General features: G+C 41.7%; 1 long non-coding RNA gene across 1 annotated transcript in view; it reads left to right on the top strand.

The window, feature by feature from the left end:
- The window catches only part of LOC123594066, a 491,068-nt gene that overhangs the window by 379,833 nt on the left and 87,761 nt on the right, over positions 1-23,474 (top strand). Inside the window, exon 4 of the long non-coding RNA XR_006710656.1 lies at positions 21,965-22,100. This is a non-coding gene — a long non-coding RNA (uncharacterized LOC123594066). The remainder of the gene's footprint in view (positions 1-21,964; positions 22,101-23,474) is intronic.

The following is a 23,474-nucleotide window of genomic DNA, read 5'->3' as shown; positions in this document are numbered from 1 at the left end:
TCCCCAGATGAAATTTTTACGTGAGAAATAAAGTCATAGAAAATACACTTCATTCAGCTACATTGTTTTTTTTTTTTTTTTCTGGCCTACATCTATAGGACCACAGTGATTATAGTAGGAGCAGCTGAAATAAAATGTCTGCTACAGATTGCCTTTGCTCCCCGGTACGGCATTATGTAATAGAATCCAAAAGCATGATGCTGCACATCTTGAAGAATTCAACTAATGTATGCTGATCTGCTTTATATTAATGTAGCAAAAAATTTTTTCCAGAAATTTCTAGAAAGCTCTATCTGTTTACAATACACAGAAGAAGTACATGCAATCCCTTGGTGTGGTTTATCTTAAAAACCACATTGTCTACAAATGATAAAAATGGTTTGAGCAAATCAATCCTATGAAAGATATTTTGGTACTGAAACTTAATGAACTTGTATATGCAATCTTTCTTGCTTTGTAACATCACTCTGAAAACCTGGGATATACTTGCAAATACATACTGCTTGTAGCGCATGGAAGCTATGAATCTATTGAAAAGGCATCGCACCAAGAATCAGATCAGTTGCCGGGTATACAGGCTTCCAGATAGTTTGGGGGACTGTGGTGATTCCCTTTGGTTCTTTCTTATTTTTCGTAGTAAGAGGCTGCTGGGATTAGCCGTGCTTCGGACAGTAAATAAAGACAGATGTAGGTGGCCACCACACAGTGAAAGTTGAGTTAGCTCCTTTTTTTAAGTTCCACTTTCTTTTTTTTTTTTGTAGTTGACACACAATGTTATATTAGTGATACAGATATAGATACATATGTTCTATTAGTTTCAGGTATAGTGCGTAGTGATTTCATAGTCTGCAGTATTACTCAGCCCTCACCGTGCTCGGTCGCCATTTGCCAGTGCACAACACTATTGTAATGTCATTGACTATATTCCTCAGGCTGGACCTTTCATCCCCGTAACTTATTAATTTTACAGTTGGAAGTTTCTTTTTCTCAATCCCCTCCAGCCATTTTGCCCATATGCTCCCTCGGCAACCACAAGTTTGTTCTCTGTACTTACAGGTCTGTTTCTTTTGTTTGTTCGTTTGCCTTGTTTTTTAAGACTCCACATACAAGTGAAATTGTATGCTATTTCTCTTTCTCTGACTTGTTTCACTTAGCATGATACATATATATACACACACACCACATCATCTGTATACATTCATCTGTCAGTGCATATCTGCGCTATTTCCATATCTTGGCTACTGTAAATAATGCTGCAATAAACAGAAGGTGCACATATCTTTTCAGATTAGGGTTTCTCTGTTTTTTTTAATGTTTATTTATTTTGTGAGAGACACACAAAGCGAGGGAGGGGTAGAGAGAGGGAGACACAGAATCTGAAGCAGGCTCCAGGCTCCGAGCTGTCAGCACAGAGCCCAACACAAGGTTCACACCCACAAACCATGAGATCATGACCTGAGCCAAAGTTGGATGCGTCCCTAGTGTTTCTTCTTATTTCTTGCCTTTTTGATTCTAGCCATTCTGACAGGCGTAAGGCAATATCCACTTGGGGTATTGATTTGCATTTCCCTAATAATTAGTGATGTTGAGCATCTTTTCATGTGTCTGTTGGCCATCTATATGTCTTCTTTACAAAAATGTCTATTCAAGCCCTCTGCCTATTTCTTACATTACTTGTGGTTTTGGTTTTGAGTTGTATAAGTTCTTCATGTATTTTGGATATCAACCCCTTAGTGGATATGTCATTTACAAATATCTTGTCCCATTCATTAGGTTCCCTTCTCGTTTTCTCGATGGTTTGCTTTGCTGTGCAAAGCTTTTTTATTTTGATGTAGTCCCAATAGTTTATTTTTGGTTTTGTTTCCCTTGCCTCAGGAGACAGATCTAGAAATATGTTGCTATAACCCATGTCAGAGACATTCCTGCTATGTTTTCTTCTAGGAATTTATGGTTTTAGGCCTCACATTCACATCTCAGCTAATTTTAGCTAATAAGTTAGGTCTTGACTCACGTTTTCTCTTTTAACCACTCAGAAATTCTATGAGGTAAGAGTTATTAGCCCATTTCACAGATGAGGCAGAGAACTGTAAAGGAGTTAGAGTGGTCACGTGGTCTATATTGAGCTCTCTCAACTCTGCTGCTGTGGGAAAGCAGTCTTAGAAGAGGCTAGATGAATGGGCGTGTCTTTGTCCCAATAACTCTGTATTTACTTATTTAATTACTTTAATTTTTTTTAATGTTTGTTCTTTGAGAGAGAGAGCACGCGCACAAGCAGGGGAGGGGGCAGAGAGAGTGAGACACAGAATCTGAAACAGGCTCCAGCCTCTGAACTGTCAGCACAGAGCCCAACGCGGGGCTCAAACTCACAAATCGCGAGATCATGACCTGAGCCAAAGTCAGACACTTAACTGACTGAGCCACCCAGGTGCCCCTCAATAACTCTTTATTTATAACAACAAGCAGGAGGTAGGGTTCAGTCCAGGGGTCATAGTGTGCAGACCCATTTTCCAAAGAATGGCAAGTCCTAACCTTATTTGGATTGCAAAGCCAAGTTTTGCACACATCCTGAGTATGGGTTCCTATTCGCTGCACATGATCCACTCTACAAATGTTGGAAACCTACAGAAAATTACAGAAAATGGCACTCGTGCATCTTCCGGAGATAATCGCTAATAACAGTCAGGTGTGTTTCTGCTTCATCTTGGTTCAGCATGTTTTTGTGCATGGTTAAGACTGTACTGTTGGTAGTTTCCTGTGTATACTTTGGTTTTGCTTAACACAGGTCATAACCAAGTCTCTGCCATTTAAATCCTTCATGCATGTCATCTCAACGGATGCCCCCAACACCTACTGCCTGCATCCAATGACAGGCTGAACCTGCAGTACAGAAGGCTGACTCTTTTGCCTCAGGCTGTGTGCGTGCTGTAGCCTGAATGTTGATGGCTCCCTCTGACAAAAAGTTCACATGCTGCAACCTAATCCCTAATGCAATGGTATTGGGAGGTGAGGCCTTTAGAAGATGAGTAGTTTTCACAAATGGGATTACTGTCCTTATAAAAGAGACCTCACACACTCTCTTACCCCTTCTCCCATGTGAGGACGCAGCAAGAGGACAGCCATCCATGAACCAGGAAGTGCATCTCACTGGACTGGGAATCTGCCAGCACCTTGACCTTGAACTTCCAGCCTCCAGAGCTGAGAAATACATGTCTGCGGCTTATAGACTCCCCCAGGCTACGAGATGCTGTTCTAGCAGCTTGGATGCACTGAGAGAATGGTACTGAGTGATGTGCGGTGTGGGTCATGCTCCAGACCTCCCCATGGGGTCAGGTTGAAGTTCATGTGCACAGAGATCACATCACCTTGCTTTTACCACCCCAACCCCATCCTCCTGTCCTGAGAGCTTGCCTTCAAAAATTTCCATGCACACGTGAAAATAATCCTTCTCACCTTTTCTTAGGTCAGAAAACCTGACCTAAGATAGTACTTCTATAGAGAAAGACAGACAGACATCTATTTGGATCTTGGTCTTAAAAACCTAATTTTAAGAGACCCTAGGTCTAAAATTATAATGTTTTATTCCCATTGTTTTATGTAGTTTGAAAATGAACAGGGAAAAAGATCCCTATGGTTTCCTAAGAAAAGTTGAACAAGGTGTTGTAAAAGCTTACAAACCTAATCACTTGTCTTAGGTGTGAGAAAATCCATTTGCTGAGTAAGATAATGGGTCTGTTTTCTGAGTATTCAGCATCATCTGACAGTACACCGGTAAGCTGTAGTCTTTATGGTTGGGAAAAATAAACTCCAGGGATTAAAATAAATATAATAGCCTGAGACCAACTTAATTTAAAAGTTCCCCATGGGAGGGACATAAAAGTAAAATGTTTAGTTCCTGATCCTCAGTATAGAATTCAAAGAATTCTAATTCTAATTCATGTGTGGGAATGAAAGAAAACATTTCTACTGTTAAAAAAAAATTCATGTGTCTAGCTACTGTATTCAAGTCGCAGTGCAATCAACCCTCTGAATCCATTGCCCCAACTCCAAAGGATAACTTCTTAAAACCACCGTTTTCCCTGCTTGTCACTGAAGTCAACCTTGCTGTGTTTTTGTTATTGATGTATGTGTGTTTGTTTTCATATCCCCAAATAGAAATTTATACAAGCAACTATTCTCACTAATATTCTCAACAAAATAGAGGCATAATCTAACTCCTTGACATCTTTCTTAAGGTTTTTTTTTTTTTAAGTCACCTAAAAACACATTTAAAGTAATGAAAACACAACTTTTTTTTTTCTTTTTCATAACAAACACAGTTGCTTTTCTTGAAGTGTAGTTTTTCCCTAAGGGATAAAGTTGGAAGCATTTTAGTCCTGTTTGTTTTTCACAAATGCCCTGATCTATTCAGTGAAACCTTAGTAGGATTCACTTGAATGCATGAATTTGCTATCCTTTGCCTCTCTGTCGCTGTGCTTTTTGTAGACTGCTATAAGACTGTCAGTACGTCTACAATCCATTCATTCATCTGGTTGCAAGTGCCAACTACTTCTTGGCATGAGAAAACCTGTCGATCTCACAGGAATCAATCCCAGTGGGTGCACACTACCAGATTTAAAACCGATTAGTAGGATTCTGTGCTGGGTAAGCTGCATTTTTTGGTGTGTGTTTCCAAATCATATACCAGCACACACGGTACAACCTCATGGTCATAACTGTATTGACGTGGTTAATATGAGTTAGGCAGGCTTTTTTGATTTCCATGTCTTTTGGAGTTACCCTTACAGAGTGGTGCCATGTTGTTTGATTTCAGTCAGTGATGTCGGGCATTGCTTGACATTCAGTAGGGCACATCAGGTGGCCCCCAAAATCTCGACAGGGTGCATGCCTTCCCAGTGACATAACATGCTGCCTTCCCATTTCTCCATTGAGTGACATCACATGGGTAGCTTGAAATCAGCCACAGGAGGATTACTTACACCACAGAAATCGGTAAACTCTGCAAATCACAGTTCTCCCCGCACCCCGTCCCAGCTCCTTTAGAGAGCCTGTTATGAAGAATTTGCTAGTTTTCTGCTATCTAAATCTCCGACACGGCAAGAATGATTAAGAACAAGGACAAAAGCAAATATAGCCTTGCCGTCTGAGTACAAAATCAATGGGATGCTGAGACCCAAAACAACCCAAATCTTCACTCTGGTTTATAAAAGGGAGGTGGGGCATTTGGGAGTGATTGGATTTAAATGAGGTCATGGGGCTGGGGCCCCATGATGGGATTAGTGTCCTTGTACAAGAAGTAGAGACACCAGAGTTTGCTCTCTCTCTCTACCATGTGGGGACCCAGTGACAAGGTGGCTGCCTTCAAGCAGGAAGAGAGACCTCCCTGGGCTCCCTGACATGGACATCCAGCCTCCAGATTTGTGAGGCACAACAGTCTGTAGTTTAAGACACTGGGTCTACGGTACTTTATTTTGATAACCCGAGGAGATCAAGACACCTGGCAAGGTTGATGACCTTCACTGTAATTTTCAAAGCGTTAGACTGACTATTCTGATACCGTTGCAGAGCTCTGCCCTGTGTACAACCTAATTGTGTTTTAGAGACAGGTTGTTTAGCAACCGGAGTGGCACAATAATTTCCTAATTCAGAGAGGTAACTTCTGGATGGAAAATTTAAATGAAGATCTGTATTTCAGCAGGCCATTAAAACATTCCCATTGGCCAAGTCTGGCCAGGTATCCATCCAATGGATGGATCCAATCAACCCAACGGATAGGTTGAGATGTGGAGATGTCAAAAAAAAAAAAAACAAAAAAAAAAAAAGCACACAACTCACTATTTCCCACCGTTTCTGAGTTTACCAGATGTACAACAAATTTTTTTTTAGTCTCCTTAAAATAGTCCCATGACGATTATACCCAAGTGTTGAATAGCTAGCTTCTGTGTTTCAGATATAATTTTATTTATGGTAAGAAGATCTGGCTGAAATGAGGCTCACTGTGTTAAAGGAGGAAACTGGCAACATCTCACAGGGCAATGACCAACCAGTTCTAAGGACAGATGTCTTCCAAAGGAATTTGGGGGGAGGGGTCATTTTATCTTGAGAGACACCAGAGAACTGAGGAAAAAGAAGGAAGGATGTTAAAACACCTTTTTTCCCCCACTCCATGGTGGGATAATTCTGTAGCAGGTAGAAGTGTGTTGCAGATAGAGTGTTGAACAGCAGAAGGGATTTTATGTGGAAAGAGGGAAAATAGCGCATGATTCAGTAAAGACGTATAAAACTAACCAATGCAGGAAAATGTTTGCCTTATGAAGAGAACAAAGAGAAGGAGTTGAGGAGACAAAGGGTAAATTGGAAGCCCAGTGGAGAGGAGAGTTGCTCAAACTGTAGACAAGATAGTGATGTTGATTTCAAGTAACATTTTATGTAACCCAACATATCTAAAATATTATTTCAACATAGACCACCAATATTAAAAATGTTCTGTGGACATAGTTTACATATTTTGAAATCAGGTGTGTGTTTTGTACATGCAGCCTGTCTCAATTCAGACTCCCACATTTAAAGAGCTTCATGGGCTGCCTGGGTGGCTCAGCTGGATAAGCATCTGGCTCTTGATTTTGGCTCACATGATAAATGGTCACCACCCCGGATAGCACAGGTCTCCAGTAGACAATTGCCCATGGCTTGCGTTTGTGCCTCCTAAATGTGATTTCTCTTTCAAATGAAAGCGACAGCCAACCCTCGAGAGTTCTTGAGGGTTTCACGGTCATGTTCCCCCTGCCAGTTTATCTTGTTGTCGTCATTTGTTTTCACTATTTATTTTTGCCAAAACTCATGATGGGCACAAGCAGGCTCTTCTTTTCTCCATCTACCCACCCTTCTCTTCCCCGTACTCAGCTTCTCTGCTTGACTGTGACATTTTCCAAAACTGTATTCTTTTCTGGCAGTCTGGTCTGCTCTCTTTTTCCTCCCCACTTGAGCTGCTCCTGTGAGCTCCATGCCCTGGCAGAAATGAGACAAACAAGGAAACTCTGTTGACGTGAGAGTGATAAATTGCTAAGAGACATCCGGATTTGCCACAGACAAAAGGCTTCGTTCTCTTTCTTCATCAAAGCGAGAGAAACAGCACCGAGTAATTGGGGCTGGTCTCAACATGGTGCGTTTTTACCAGAAATTGCTTCCAAAAGGGCTGAGGTGTCCACAGCAGAGAAGCCAGCATCCGGGCCCTTATAATTGCACACAGAATATGCTTCTTGAGGTCTGTGCTTAGGTGCTTATTTATTTTGCACTGAGAAGTTGGGTACAGGTAAAATAATAAGGTCAGTGCTCCCCAGGAGGAACACAGAAGGAAGTAATGGACCCTTGGTGATGGCTTTGCTGTACCCAATATTTGCTTATTCTCCTCATCCAACACATTAACAATAGGATCTCTGTGTACTTGTAATTGCTTATTTAATAATTTTATCATTTCTCTTCCCTTGTTCAAAAGCCATTTGTATTGCTTTGTTTTGCGAGGAATGGTCAGTTCCTGTCCTTTGCCCATTTGGTAGCTATCTGTTGTTGGTCTTTTAATTACCTCTTCCCAGGAGCTGCTCGTGGAGTAAGCAATTCACCTTTGCTTGTGATATGAGTGGCAATGCTGTTTCCCTCACTTGGGAATTCAATGTAGGATACAAAATAATATGCAAACGGTGTTCCCACATATAAGCAACAACCAATTAGAAGGACATATAGAAAAACAGTGAATAACTAGAAAACATTTGAAAAATAACAGTGAGGAGGATGGTTAAAAGCCTTCGAAGTATCATTATAGTATGTTTTAGAGTCTAGTGGCATAGACTAGCCAGTGAAAAACAAAATAAGCATTTCATGTTTGTTTTCAAAATACACCTAGCCCTTTACTGTTCATTATGGCAACCCCTGGCTGCATGGGGCCATTTAAATTTAATTTCTTCTTTAATTAAATTAAAAAGTTGTTCCTCACTCATTATCTGCCACATTCTAAGGGCTCAGTAGCCGCACATGTGGCCTGATGTTACCATATTGGATGCCAGTGATGCGGGACATGTTCGTGATTGCTGGAAGTTCTATTGGACAGCACTGGGCATTTGTCCATTCGGTCAGTTTTCTTGAACTGTATTCTGAAGTACTGTGCTAGTTATTGTAGATACAGCAGAAAAAAAAACAACAACAACAGAAACTGCTGTCCTGGAGAAGCTTATTTAAGCGACAGGTGCCAACACCAAGAGGTGGTCAAGTCTTAGTTTGTAGTCAGTGTGCCTCCTGCGCAAATTTAATACAGACCTTATTTACATACTCAGTTTCTTTATTAAACCATGAGCTTCATGTAAAAACCGAAGGAGCCCTACTCATCTTGGTAATTCCTGAGCATGATACCGTGCCTGGTACTTACTATATATAGTAAGTGCATAATGGCTGTTTAATTAGTAAACAAAAATCATCTTTATGACTCATCTGCCATTTTGTTCATAGGGAAACAGGAACAAAGAACTCCAGACACTAAATATCACTCAGTAAGTGGCAGAACCAAATTTAACATCCATTCTCTCAGTTTTACCTCATCTCCAGAGAATATTAGAATTCGCAGTGATGGATTTCAGAGCAAGCCATTCCATAAAGAAACACATTTGGATCTTAAATATTTGGGGGAAAAAAGGTAATTACCATTGGGAAGATTGCTGGGTTGAGGTGATAAAGCTTTTCAAGAGAACAGAGGATACATGAAAAGTTCCCGGTTCGTTTTACGTTGGTCCTTTTGCCGTGGGTGACGCGTGCTCCCGCGCGTCAGATTCTCCGCTCCTTGCTGGTATGTTCTCTGGGAACCAACCAGAGCTGCTGAGGAAATATTTGCACATGAATTGTTAGAATGTGTCTTCGTATTCATGTTGGATTTTACCTTATGATACCTTCTTTTAACCCAAATTAGTCCATAATGACGTAAGTACTCACAATTATATGTTTTTATTCAAAGTGCTCATTTCCTTTCCAAATTGAATTGTCAGTCCCGGGCACTGGCAACATGTTTATTTTCAATATGCGTGATTATCTGAATTCCACTTTCTCTTGGAATCATTTTTTTGCGAACATAGAGTAAGTCCTACAAGTTTCCCGGAAAACCAAATTAGTTGCCGGTTGGTGATGTTGTAAACTGTAGATATTTGGAAGGGACAAATGCACTTGTCAAATTAAATGCAGATGTTCAGAGTGTGGTATGTGTGCTGGAAGACTGTGGAAAATTTGTTAAAGCTGCATAAATGACACATTTATGCACACATAAAATGACATGGATTATAATCTTTGCTCCCAATTTTAAAATAAGTTTTTAAAATAAGTTTTATAAATTTTAAAATGAAGTTTTATTAGCTCTGGGGCATCTGGGTGGCCCAGTCAGCTAAGTGCTGGACTTCAGCTCAGGTCATGATCTCACGGTTCGTGAGTTTGAGCCCCACGTCGGGCTCTGTGCTGACAGCTCAGAGCCTGGAGCCTGCTTTGGATTCTGTGTCTCCCTCTCTCTCTGTGCTTCTCCTGCTCGCACTCGCGCTCTCTCGCGCTCTCTCTCTCTCAAAAATAAATAAATGCTAAAAAATTTTTTTAATTTTTATTAGCTCTTTCTTTGACAAAACAAATTGTTATGTGTAGAAAGGTATTGAGAAGAACATGAAGAGTAGAAACCACAATCACCATGGCTCCTGAATTTCTTGAAATAATGCCAAATATTTTTTGACTCCTTTCCTCGCAAGTATCTTTTTTCTATGTTCATTTTTGTTTCATTATTTTATACGTTCCATTATTAAATACACAGTGTCTCACGTTCTCATTAAATGGAATATAATCTAATGATTGTGATTTCAGCCCTGTGTCTTTTGAACATCTTTGTTGCTTACCTATTTCTTCTGAGAATCAAAACCGTTACTTGGGAATATTTTAAAATTTAGTAATTTCGAAGGGGACCTGACATTAATTATGAATCAAATTTGGAAGCAACAGGGCTGCTGACCTGAGCACTGAGCATACGAGGATTTCTGCTTGTCAGCTTTTCAGATTGGATGAACACCTCCCAGCGACCCCTGTGTCCCTGGACTATAAAGCTTCTTGGCCAGAACTGTATGTTTCGTTGTCCTTACATTGAATGGATTGAGGTATATCTAGGACACATGGTTATTATTCGTTCTTAATCTCTACCATGTATTCCAAAATTCCCGTCTCTGCCTCTGCCCCCTTCCCTCAGAAACTACCTATTTTTATCTGTTTTCCCATCCTCTTCCGGACAGGGCCCCATATGCATTTGAGCATTTCATGTCAAATACTTCCATGGCTAACCAAGGCACAGAGCAGGCATTTTGAAGGACACCAGAGCAAGCAAAACATTCCTGCCTTCAAGGAGTTTAAAACGAGAAGCACATGAAATAGATGATGGCTTTATAAATAAATGATGAGGGGTATGCCCCTCCCCTCTCAACTCAATGTAGCTTAACTTAATTAATGTCATGTTGTCACTATTCATCATTCAGTAAAGATGAGGATTTGATTCCCAATAACGAGTAGAATGTCCATGTGATGTCCGTGATGTTTATAATTGACCCAAGGCTGATTAGTATTGTAGCAAATTAGTAACAATATATTATTAATGACTTAGTACTAACTGATGGAGAAGGTCAGTCTAAATTAGTGAAAATCGTTTATTTCTAGAGTGCTCATTTACAGATTAAGTGCTTGCAAATTTTGTCCACGGTGCTGACGATAATGAACAAAATATGTTCATTTGTCATTATGAAATTAATTATGGTCAAATATATAGCCTTTTCCCGCTCTCATCTGACCTAGGCTGATTTAGCCACTTAGCAGTGCCCTCATACTTTGCATAGATATCAGGAGTTTCTGGTCCTGAAAGCAGCCCAACAACTTGTCCTCTCCAGCATCTAGTGGCCACCTACATTCCTTGATGGTGGACTAACCGAGTCCTCAACTCTCGCCATTCTGATCTCTTAAGTGTCTTTGAAACTGGATGATCCCACTGAGCCCACCTGGATAATCCAGGATACTCTCTCTATGTTTAGGTCAGGTGATTAACCTTAATTCCATCTGCAACCCTAATTATGCTTCATCATACAAGATAACATTGTCACCTCCACTGGGAATTTTAGCAGGTGAACATTTTGCAGCAGGACATTATTCTGACTACTACACTATACAAACACATATCTTGGTTCCACCCATCACCAGAGAAAGATTATTTCTTTTATTTTTTTAAATGTTTATTTTTGAGACAGAGAGACAGAGCATGAGTAGAGGAGGGGCAGAGAGAGAGGGAGACACAGAATCCAAAGCAGTCTCCAGGCTCCGGGCTGTCAGCACAGAGCCTGACACGGGGCTCGAACCCACAAACTGTGAGATCATGACCTGAGCCCAAGTCAGACACCTAACCAACTGAGCCAGCCAAGTGCCCCGAGAAAAATTATTTCTTATATGTTATAAATAAGAAATCTCTGTTGTAGATTTCAAAAGGATGTTTGGAATATATCCCACGTACGTGGGTACTTCTGGATTCCCGATTAGTGATTTAAAGTGCTAACTTTCTACAGTAGGTGACAAGTAAAGGTAATTTTCACAAACAAATACAATCATTCAATATATAATGAGGCAGTTTGTAATTTTATTTTATTTTATTTTTTTTAAGTAGGCTCCATGGAGCCCAACACAGGGCTCGAACTCACAACCCTGAGATCAAGACCTGAGCACAGATCAAGACTGAGACGCTCAATTGACTGAGTCACCCAGGCACCCCTGTAATGATGCAATTTAAAGTGAACTGTCAAAAAATGATAAAACACGATGCATGAAATGCAGTTTCTACTAAGAAGTGACATGCCTGTTATCCCTTTAATTTATTGAACAAATGCTTTGAGTCCAAAGTGTTCAAAATACAGGATTAAGAAAAAAATCTCCGAGTAGGTATAGCTCACAGACAGCTTTAGTCTCACTTCCTCATTTTAAAGATGAGGAATGTAAGCTGAGGAATTTGTGTAACCTGCTGAAAATCACAAATCCAGTTAGTGACAGAGGTGTGACCAAAATCACCTTAATCCATGGTCTGGTTTTAGTAGCAGAAATAAAAGTCTACCCCTCATCTCTGATAGTGACACTCAAGGAATGTTTATTTAGAATTATTAAAAATTTTCAAATTAGTATTATTGTTTTTTTAACATTTATTTACTTTTGAGAGAGAGAGAGCCAGAGAGCTAGCGGGGGTGGGTCAGAGAGAGAGAAGAAGACACAGAATCCGAAGCAGGCTCCAGGCTCTGAGCTGTCAGCACAGAGCCCGACGCGAGGCTCAAACTCACCAGCCGTAAAATCATGACCTGAGCCAAAGTCGCACGCTTAGCTGACTGAACAACCCAAGAGCCCCTCAAATTAGAATTATTAAAATTATTTTAATTACCAGTAACAAGTCTTTATTTAAAACTGTTTAAGGGACGCCTGACTGGCTCATTTGGAAGAGCATGCAACTGTTGATCTTGAGGTTGTGAGTTCGAGCCCCATGTTGGGTATCGAGATTACTTGAATGAACCTTAAAAAAAAATGTTTAAACCTACTAGCTGATTGCTAGTAGGTTTCAGCCAACAGTTCATTGATTTTATTTAGCATCTGGTAAGGTTGAAGGTAAGTGTACGTGTTGACATCTTAACCAACAGATGTCACTTACCCATGTAGAAGATCTTAACTGCATTCGGAACTGTGGCAAGAAGGATCCAAATCATCCTGCTCTTTTCCATAGGCCACACTTTGTGTGTTCCGAGGGACCCGATGCAATTAATTGGATGGAAACGTGGGAGAATTGTTTGAGAGCAAAAAGTGTGTTTTTGATCTCCATGGAAACCATGTTGTGCTCTATTATGATCAATGAATGTCAAACACTGGGAAACTGAGAAAGGGGTAAATGATTTTAAATGGTTGTTGTTACCAGAGACTCTGAGGCCATGTGACTGCACAGAAAGTCACCGTCAAGACTCACAGTGTGTTTCATAAACTCAAACGGGCAAGGATGGCCAACATTTCAATTGGTCCCAGCTGATGCCCGTGGCTGTCAAGGTGTCTGTTGAAATCCAGCGCCTAGACTGAACATCCCATACAGTCAGATTGTAGGCGTACAACCCACAGCTTACAAAGCACCATATGCGTTTTCTTCGTCTCCAAACTCTGGACAGTTGTTCTCATTTTACAGGTGAGAAGACTGAGGATCGGGAAGGTGACGTGTTTTATTCAAGTTCACACAGTAGTAGATGCCTGAGCAGGGGTGTTAGTCTAATGACTCATTATCTTTCTGCACTAAAACAACCTTCTGGCTGAGTTGATTTGCTCATACTCTCTGTAGTTCGTAGCGCATTCTGCACAGAGAACTCACACAAACATATGGTCTTTTTTATGACTCAGGGAAGAGTGTCTTATCTTTTACTTATACATATATACTTGAAAGATCTCATTGAGGGCAGGAAAGGCCCCCGTATCCCCATCATCCTGCCTCTTTGACCTTCTAATGGTAAGTGAAAGCTCTCCTTTACTCGCATCAAATGATGTCAAGACCACAGTCTAAATCCAGCCACATGCAAAGGATGTTCTATCTGCTGCCATAGAAAATCTGCTTTTGAAGACAGAGCCTCAGCAACTCATCTGTCCATTCATCTAACAGATATTTATTCAACAGCCACTGTGCTCAAAACACACAGCGGAGTCAGTACACAAGTTCCGCGCTTGGCCTCAAGAGTCAGTCAGTCTGATGAAGAACGCACTCATACATGGCTCTTAGCAAACGGTATTATTTAGGATCTGGAAAGCATAACCAAGGATACTGACAAAAAAACAATGGGGAAAGATGCCTTTACCAACAAACTCTACTGAATTCAAAAAAATTCAAGTGCAGCTCAGTTGTTTGTAAATTCCTAAAGTCTGTATCGTGAATCTTAGGAACCATTACATGATCAGTCAAATGGCAATGGAGGGACAGAGATATTAAATAAATCCTTTGTGGGGAGTTCATCAGTCTCTCAGATTCAGATACCGATTTTCCCCTCTTTAGAGCTATAACATGAATGCACCAACTTTTCCATGGAAATAGAATGAGTCTCTCAAGTGAAATCTTAAATACTCAAGTGGGTTTTAAAAGGGCTAACCATCAAATTTGCAAGTTGAGACCTGTGAATGAAAGCAGATAACTTAATGAACCCATGAAAAAAATTAAAATTTCAACAAAAATTCCTGAGAAAACTTTTAATAGCACACAATGAAAAGCGTTTGTAAATGCCCAGGGGTAAATTACAGAAGTCTGTAACATTTCCTTCAAGTTATGAAATATTTTTTTTAAATTTTTTTTTAACATTTTTATTTATTTTTGAGACAGAGAGCATGAATGGGGAAGGGGCAGAGAGAGAAGGAGACACAGAATCGGAAGCAGGCTCCAGGCTCTGAGCCATCAGCCCAGAGCCCGACGCGGGGCTCGAACTCACGGACTGTGAGATCGTGACCTGAGCTAAAGTCGGACGCTCAACCGACTGAGCCACCCAGGCGCCCCTGAAATATTTTAAGATACGTGCATGCCTGCTAGGAATTTATCCAAGGGATACAGGAGTACTGATGCATAGGGACCCTTGTACCCCAATGTTTATAGCAGCACTCTCAACAATAGCCAAATTATGGAAAGAGCCTAAATGTCCATCAACTGATGAACGGATAAAGAAATTGTGGTTTATATACACAATGGAATACTACGTGCCAATGAGAAAGAATGAAATATGGCCTTTTGTAGCAACATGGATGGAACTGGAGAGTGTGATGCTAAGTGAAATAAGCCATACAGAGAAAGACAGATACCATATGTTTTCACTCTTATGTGGATCCTGAGAAACTTAACAGAAACCCATGGGGGAGGGGAAGGAAAAAAAAAAAAAAGAGGTTAGAATGGGAGAGAGCCAAAGCATAAGAGACTGTTAAAAACTGAGAACAAACTGAGGGTTGATGGGGGGTGGGAGATTGGTATTGAGGAGGGCACCTTTTGGGATGAGCACTGGGTGTTGTATGGAAACCAATTTGACAATAAACTTCATATATTGGAAAAAAAAAAAGATACGTGCTTGTAATAGCTTCTTTATCAAGGCAAAATTTTTACTGCTCACACCTTCAGAATGAAAAGACACCCAAGTGTTTATCTGGACTCAGCCTCTCTTCTTCAATATGAAAAATTATACCATCATGTAGAAACTAAAATCGTAATTTATGTCCTATTATAGTAGAAACTTTACTATAGTAGAAATTCCTGATACGAGTAACCCCTCAAAAGAGTTATTGCAGATGGAGGACATTTTTGAGACTGTGTTATGCCAACATGTGGGGTTTTTTAATAGCTTTACTGGGGCATAATCGACATACAAACACTCCACGTCATTCAAACGATGAGTACCTGATAAGTTGGTCTGTCCCTGCTTTTATAATACTTGTGGCAATGCGTATTTTCCACATATTCTATACTGCTTGGAGTCTTGCACATGCATGACTATATTCTTGCAAGGATGAACAAGACATTGTTTGCTTTAAGAGTCTCATGCTCTACCGACTGAGCTAGCCGGGCAGTTAAGACATTGTTTGCTTTAAGTCTATTTGTCCACGTATGAATCCTATGCATCTCCTCAAATACACTAAGCAAACAATTTACATATTCAGTGGATCCAAAGGCACAGTGCAAAGGTGGAAATTTATTGAGTGATTGGAGAAGCTTTACAAGTCAACACTTTGAATTGTTCAACATAATCTGACTGATGTTTCTCCAGAAAATGCAATGCTGGGTTCTAGGCATTCTCCATGATAAGTGGGCATTTTGTGCAAAATAAATTTGTTTTCCTCATACTGGAAGCCTCTGAGGCTTCCCCGCTGGTTTCGAATTATAGAAAAACCAGGAGGTGTGTCCAACTGACTTCAGCTCAGCTCATGATCTTATGGTTCGTGAGTTGGAACCCTACATCCCTACATCAGGCCCGCTGCTGTCTGCCTGGAGCCTGCTCTGAATCCTCTGTCCTGCTTTCTCTCTGCACCTCTCCTGCTCACGCTTTCTCAAAAATAAGTAAACATTTTTTTAAAAAAGAAACAGAAAGAAAAACATGCAAAAATAGTGAATTTCAGCTTCTATCAACGTGTCAGAAAAAGCACTAAAAAAAACAGAACAGAAAAGCACTCCTGATTCTCCACTTAACCGCTAAGAGAGTGAGCCTGTTTGTTTGGGAAACAAAGGGTAAATGGTTTAAAATCCACGGTCTCCGAGAAAGGGTAATTTGTGAGGACAGTTAAGAAGGCAGGGGATTCAGGTATTTTGCAGGGTTCTTAATACACTCCTCGCAAGACGCACTTCTCTACGCTGGACCAAGGTGAGCAGAAACACAGCTCATTGTCCGTCCCTGCCGCACTCCCAGAGCCATTCCGGACTTTCTGTTTGGGTTCTTATGAACACAGAAACAAAGAGACATTCCTTAACTTGCTTCCATAGCCCCTGCGAGGAGAAAAGTCTTCTTGCCACAAATCTCCTGCAGGTAACTGAGAGGGCTTCGCCCTCCCTCCCCCTTTACGCCCCCACGCACCTCTGCACATGCCACACCAGCCCACCTACAAGGGCCCCCGGTAAGTCACCTGACACACTTTTACTTCCACCCATGATTTCTGAGTGGCAGACTGCTCTCTCCCACAGAAGGCGTCCGTGGAGAATCAGTCTCGCGGATTTTCAGAATGAGATGTTTCCGTTGCGTAATTTCAAGCTTGGCCAGCTCTGAGCATCATTCTGTCAGGTGAATATGAGCTGGAGAGAGGAACACATGTGGACTCATTATAGGCTAAGGGAAGTGAAAAGGCTTTTCTCTTTCAGAGTTTATCCAGCTGGATTTATAGTTGATCCGATAATTGCTTTAATAGCGGCGCACGATTCAGAGCGCATCTGCAAACATCTCTGTACCTTTGATAGTTCCCTGGAACTCTGCACTTAGAAGTCCCCCGGGGTATAATCACAACGGCTCACGAGGTGGGCAGATGGGGGACGCTGGGGACTTTCGTGATCATGAGTGAGCCAGCAAAGTGTTGGCATCGCGGTGAATACTCGGTTGGTGGAATATTTGGTTTAAATGACATTAAACACCAGGTCAAAGGATGCCTTTTGCAGGGAGTGCGTTTTCAACGGTCCAGCCCGTTAATGTCCTTGGCCGCTATCTCCAGGGTGAACTATCCTCTGACCAGCATCTCTGATGTCTTCTGTGGATTACTATTCCTACAGTGTTAGTGGGTACTTGTTATGGATGCGCTGGGTTGTGACCCTGCCCACCTCCAGATTCACAGGTTGAAGTTCTAACTCCAAGGACCTTGGTTGGAGGTAGGACCTTTAAAGAGGTGATGAAGGTAAAATCAGGTCATTACAGGGGACCCTGATCCCACCTGACCGTGCCCTTAAAAGAAGAGGGGATGAACACACAGACACACACAGAGGGACGACCACGTGAGGACACAGGGAGAACGTGGCATCTGCACGCTGAGGAGCGAGGCCTCAGGAGGAACCAGCCTCAGCCCCACCTGGATCTCACACTCCCAGCCTCCAGGACCAAATTGTGGGAAATTTTTTATCTTTATTTATTTTTCAGAGAGAGCCAGAGACAGAGCGTGAGCAGGGGAGGAGCAGAGAGAGAGGGAGACACAGAATCTGCAACAGGCTCCAGGCTGTGAGCTGTCAGCACAGAGCCCAACACGGGGCTTGAACTCACCAGCCGTGAGATCATGACCTGAGCCGAAGTAGGATGCTTAACCAACTGAGCCACCCAGGAGCCCCTTCATGTTAACATTTTGAACAGCATTGTGTACTGTGAATCCACAAGAAATAATTATCATATGCAATGTTTTCCCAACTTCTCTGGCCATAGATCCTTTGAACTCAGATAATTCTGAGAAACCTTCATTCTGATAAATATCCTTTTGGAAACATTGCCCTGCACCAAGGTCCTCTAATTAATACAAATATCCATTTATCCCCAAATACCCTCTGTTTGCATAGCACATTTTTCTAGCGTCCCATTTAGTTTTGCTGTGTGGAACTAACAACCAGGAAGAGTGCTCTGAAAAGAGGTCCTGTCCTGATTCTCTTCCTAGATACATCTTCCAACATAAATGGAAGAAAGAAGTGCCTGTAAGCATACAATAATAGCAAAAGCAGCACCCCGTACCGGTATAGTGGTGGGAAGTTTACCATGCTTTAATCAATGTTCCTCGATCCCCACAATTCTGTGGAAGAAGGCAGAACTTACTTACCTTCCTTCTTCTTTTTCTTTCTTTCTCTTTCTTTCCTTCTTTCCTTTTCTTTCTCTTTCTTTTTCTTTCTCTCTCTCTCTCCTTCCCTTCCCTTCCCTCTTCCTCCCTTCCTCCCTTCTCTTTTCTTTCTTTCAAGAGAGAAAAAGACACAGAAAACATGCAACAATTTTACATAGCTTCTTTTGGTATTTAAGGCCATGACTTTGGAACCCATTCCAGCGATCTAGAATACTCTGCCTAGGAAAATCCATGAACCCATCCGAATCTCAATTTCTTCATCTGCTCGGTGAGAGAATATCCCGGACACGGTTTTGCCTCTCAGGGTCCAATTGAGACATAAGTGAGCTGATGAAAGTAAACAAGTAACACAGAGCCTGGTGTCGCAAATACTCAGCAAGCACTAGGTGTTGGGTTTATCCAGTTTACGTTGACCCAGGAAGGAGTGGTAGACGTGGCTCCCAAATGGTGTCTTCTGATATTCTACCTCTTTCGTCGCCTGTGTTTTTCCACTGCATGCAAATCACTTTTTCGAGACTGGCTGATAGGAACTGATTGCCCGGGGCTTAATCAGGGATGAGCGAACTGATAAAACTATTTTTATCCTACAAAGAAAGATGAGCACAGCAGAATTCAAATCAGCAAAACTGTGCAATTCCCCCCACCACCTTCATGAAGAAACTTAGAACCTCAAAAACCTTTCCCCTGAAAGAGTGATGCCCGCCAGTTGTCCTGGAGACACCAGTGAGATGCATTAAAGGTGTCTCAGCGAAAATTACCCGATCAACACAGAAAGCACAGTTTATACTTAGCACGGTAGATTCCCCACATCTGCTTTGGGACCCTCAAAATCTAGCATTCAAATAAAGTGCGGTTCGTAAGTTTCTCTGATGGTTCGTTTGGGGCATGCATGTTGGGGTCTTGGGTAAGAGTTTCTTCTATCTTACATCTGTGCTGCCTGGGTTCATTTTTGTGGCTCCATGGTCACTTTTCGTCTTCAATGATGCATTCCTGTACATTACAAATGTGTTCCTTCTTGCCAAATTTTAAACTTAAGATCTTTCATGATGTCGTCATGTTCCAGAGCAAATATATATTGACAGTAGCCGTAAACCAACCGAGCAGCTAACAAACCACAACCTTATTCCAGCAGTTCAAGCCACAACCAACATTTCACATGTCAGGTTTTTTTTTTTTTTTTTATGTTTATTTATTTTTGAGAGACAGAGAGCATGAGCGGGGGAAGGGCAGAGAGAGAGAGAGACACACACACACACACAGAATCCGAAGCAGGCTTCAGGCTCTGAGCTGTCAGCACAGAGCCAGACGTGGGGCTTGAACTCAGAACCAGTGAGATCATGACCTGAGCTGAAGTCAGACGCTTAACCGACTGAGTCACCTGGTGCCCCTCACACACCAGTGTAAGACAGAGGGCGTCGACCACCCAGGGCACAGCATGAAGTCGGTCTGCATGGGGTTTTGTTGTATTCTTCACTCAAACATTTTATTTTGAAATAATCATAAATTCACATGCAGTTACAAAAAAGAGTAGAGAGAGGTTTTGTGTGCGTTGCATCCATTTTTTCCCTAATGTAACTGCTACTTTTTTATTTTTCTTTTTTCCACGTTTATTGATTCATTTAAAGGTAGCGATGATGGGGTGCCTGGGTGGCTTAGTTGGTTAAGCATCCAGCTCTTGCTTTTGGCTCAGGTCGTGATCTCACAGTTCGCGAGTTCAAGCCCCGCATTGGGCTCTGTGGTGATGGTGCGGAGCCTGCTTGCGATAGTCTATCTCCCTCTCTCTCTGCCCCTTCCCTTCCCACTCCCTCTCTCTCTCTTTCAAATAAATAAACTTGAAAAATAAAAAATAAAGATAGCAATGATGAGCACATTACATATTGTTAATAACAGTATCATAATGAAATTAGTACTGCCATTGTGGAGCCCCTCGACTCTTGATGATGATGACGATGATGATGATGTATTTTGAGACAGAGAGAGAGTGTGACCAGGGGAGGGACAGAGAGAGAGGGAGGCAGAGAATCCCAAACAGGCTCCCCCAGGTTAGCATGCAGAGCTCAACTCGGGGCTCAATCTCATGAACCGTGAGACCATGACCTGAGCCGAAATCAAGAGTCAGACGCTTAACCGACCAAGCCACCCAGGCACCTCCCCCAAACTGTCGTAAAGTGTCAGTGTATTCCACAATATGAAGGAGCAAATGAAAAACAAGATTTGGAAAGTAAATTTTATTTGACCTGACTTATAATGCCTAAGTTTGAGAAAAAGTTACAAAATTTGTTAAAAATCTTAGAAGTGTTTTCAATTTTGATGGCTTTATTTCCTTGGTTTATTGCTTATTGCCTTTGCCTACAATATAAAGGGATGCTTTTTACTTTCTAGATAGTAGAGATTCTATGTCTAACCAGAATAATTTCCTGTACTTTATGTAGACTTTATTATATTCTTGAGTATATAAGAAAGAAAGAAAAAGACAGAGGTTTTCCTTTCCTCACTTTTAAATGAACTAAGATTCTTCATAAGTGTGCTACCGTCCTGTTTATTATCGTAGAATGTTTCATTGATGCTAACCACTGTCTTTTAAAATGTGATTTATTGAGCATCTAAAGTTGGTTAGATGTTGATTTTAGAATTTGATGTCTTGTTTTTCTTAAAACCTGGGAGGTTCAACAACAGAGGACCTATATTTTTGCAGGCAGACGGGTTGTGGTTCTCTGTGATTCCCGATCAAATACACATGGAGACTTGTCAGATTTTCTGCAAAAGGTGTTCGTGTTTCTATGCGATCATTAGCCTCAGGCAGATTGCTCAGTGGAGGGGTCATGGACTCCCCAGCTCCTTCCTCCTGTTCTTTCCCTCCCCAAATTCTGGGACTGCACATCTCTGTGCCCGTCCCATTGACTTTTGCACACCCGGCATCGTCTTCGTGTCTGTCGTACCCTCTGACTGCAGCAGCATACAAGAATGAGACTCCAGGCTCCAGGTTACTTTGAGATAATTTAGAACAAAACTAATTTGGCCATATGTCTGAGAAGTAGAAAGATCTATCAAGACTGTTGGAAGAGACTTCTAGTCCTGGCAGAAGTAAAAGCAGACCCTGAAGTCAAAAGTGGGAGATGGGGTGCCTGGGTGGCTCAGTTGGTTAAGTGTCTGACTTTGGCTCAGGTCACGATCTCACGGTTCGTGGGTTCGAGCCCCGCATCTGGCTCTGTGCTGACGGTTCGGAGCCCGGAGCCTGCTTCTGATTCTGTGCCTCCCTCTCTCTCTGCCCCTCCCCCACTCATGCTCTGTCTCTGTGTCAAAAATAAATAAACATTAAAAAAATTTCTTTTTCCAAAAAAGTAGGAGAAAATGATGAAGGCATCACGGCTTATGCAATCAATCAGAAGCCAGTAGGAATAATCCTTAGGGACGAAGACAGAATGGCACAGCAGAGAAAAAGTCCTGGTTTTTTGTCATCGACAAACATGAGAAAGTGAAGGAAGATCATTGAAGGTTTTTTGGAACTCCCAGTATATAGACCAGATCTATAGACCAGATCCGTGTGTGTGGGCGTCCATCTGGGCTCAGGTTGGTCTATGTTCTGTTCATTCCACAGGTTGTCGACTCTTCAGGACCTGCTCAGTAACACAAACAGTGTTCCCGCAGCCAGTTTTCAGCTACACATACTGAGGCTGCCTCTACAGAAGTTCCCGAAAGGAGTCCAGACAGACGAGCGCTAACCTGCCTCAATGGTAAGCAAACATGGATGAAATTAGCATGGCTTGGGTGTGGGCTAAGATAGAATATTTGTTGGGGCGCCTGGGTGGCGCAGTCGGTTGAGCGTCCGACTTCAGCCAGGTCACGATCTCGCGGTCCGTGAGTTCGAGCCCCGCGTCGGGCTCTGGGCTGATGGCTCAGAGCCTGGAGCCTGTTTCCGATTCTGTGTCTCCCTCTCTCTCTGCCCCTCCCCCGTTCATGCTCTGTCTCTCTCTGTCCCAAAAATAAATAAACGTTGAAAAAAAAAATTTAAAAAAAAAAAAATAAAAAAAAAAAAAAAAAAAAAAAGAATATTTGTCATCATGAGGGACAGGGCTGCCTGGGTGTCCTGTTTCAGGATCGACTCCTGTTCTTTTCTGATGGAGATGACATTGGGCACAGCAAGCTTACGTTTCCCTGGGTCACTGTGCGTTCATCAATCACACGTGTACAACCAGCCAACTCATTAAGAGCCTTCCCCAGTGTGTCCCTGTTTCGAATGGCTCAGGACACCCTTTTTCAGTCCCTAATGCTGGGGGAACTCATGCCCGTCACCTGGAATCAGCAAAACTCTAGTTTTTATATGTGTCCGCATGTATCGGGGACACTTCCCTATTGCGTTTCCTTCCTTTGGCTCTATCAGTATCCCATCTCAGGGAACTGCCTGCCTCACCTATGCTGGGCCCGCTGTGCTATCTAGCAGGGACGCATTTGTGTGCGTGGGATTTTCTGGCACCACAGAGAAGTTCTTTGTGTAACGCAGTTAGACTGCTCTCATTCACGGTTACTCATGGTCTTGGTTTTGTGGGTGCTGCTGTTGAGGGGTGCGTGCTGTCCAACCTATCCCTTCAATGGTAAGGTGAGACTAAACACATTAATCTCCATCTTACCATGTTTAACCTCTTTTGAGGCTTTGCTCAGTGTTTTTAAGGGCTTACAGTATGTTCCTTGTGGGGCTCAATTTGGCAAAATGCTGAGGCTCTTGGAACTTTAAAGACATCATCTCTTGTTTCTGTTGACAGATAATCTTACATCATGTAAGATTTAATTCAATTGGGCATGTTAAAAAAAAGTGATAATATTCTCAAAATAGAAACAGACTAAATATCAATCCTAAATAAAGAAGAAAGGCGTAAAGTAGAATGTTTTCCCCGACGTAGATGTTTATATTTGTAATTGAAAAATTAATCTGTCTTCAGATTACCCAAGGGAATTACAAGAAGCTTAGCTATTTTAAATAACAATAATTTTATAAAGTGCTCTGAAGTAATTATAAATAAATAGTAGTAGTAATCTTTCTAAACTTTTGTTAAGTTACTTGGATTCTAGCTCTTTAATAGACTTGTTCTTCAAAGGTTGAAGATAGAGAA

This window comes from Leopardus geoffroyi, chromosome X (assembly GCF_018350155.1).
Source record: "Leopardus geoffroyi isolate Oge1 chromosome X, O.geoffroyi_Oge1_pat1.0, whole genome shotgun sequence".
In the NCBI taxonomy this organism is placed as follows: domain Eukaryota; kingdom Metazoa; phylum Chordata; class Mammalia; order Carnivora; family Felidae; genus Leopardus; species Leopardus geoffroyi.
Note: the sequence above shows the minus strand (reverse complement) of the source record. Positions and strands in the feature narration are given on the sequence as shown.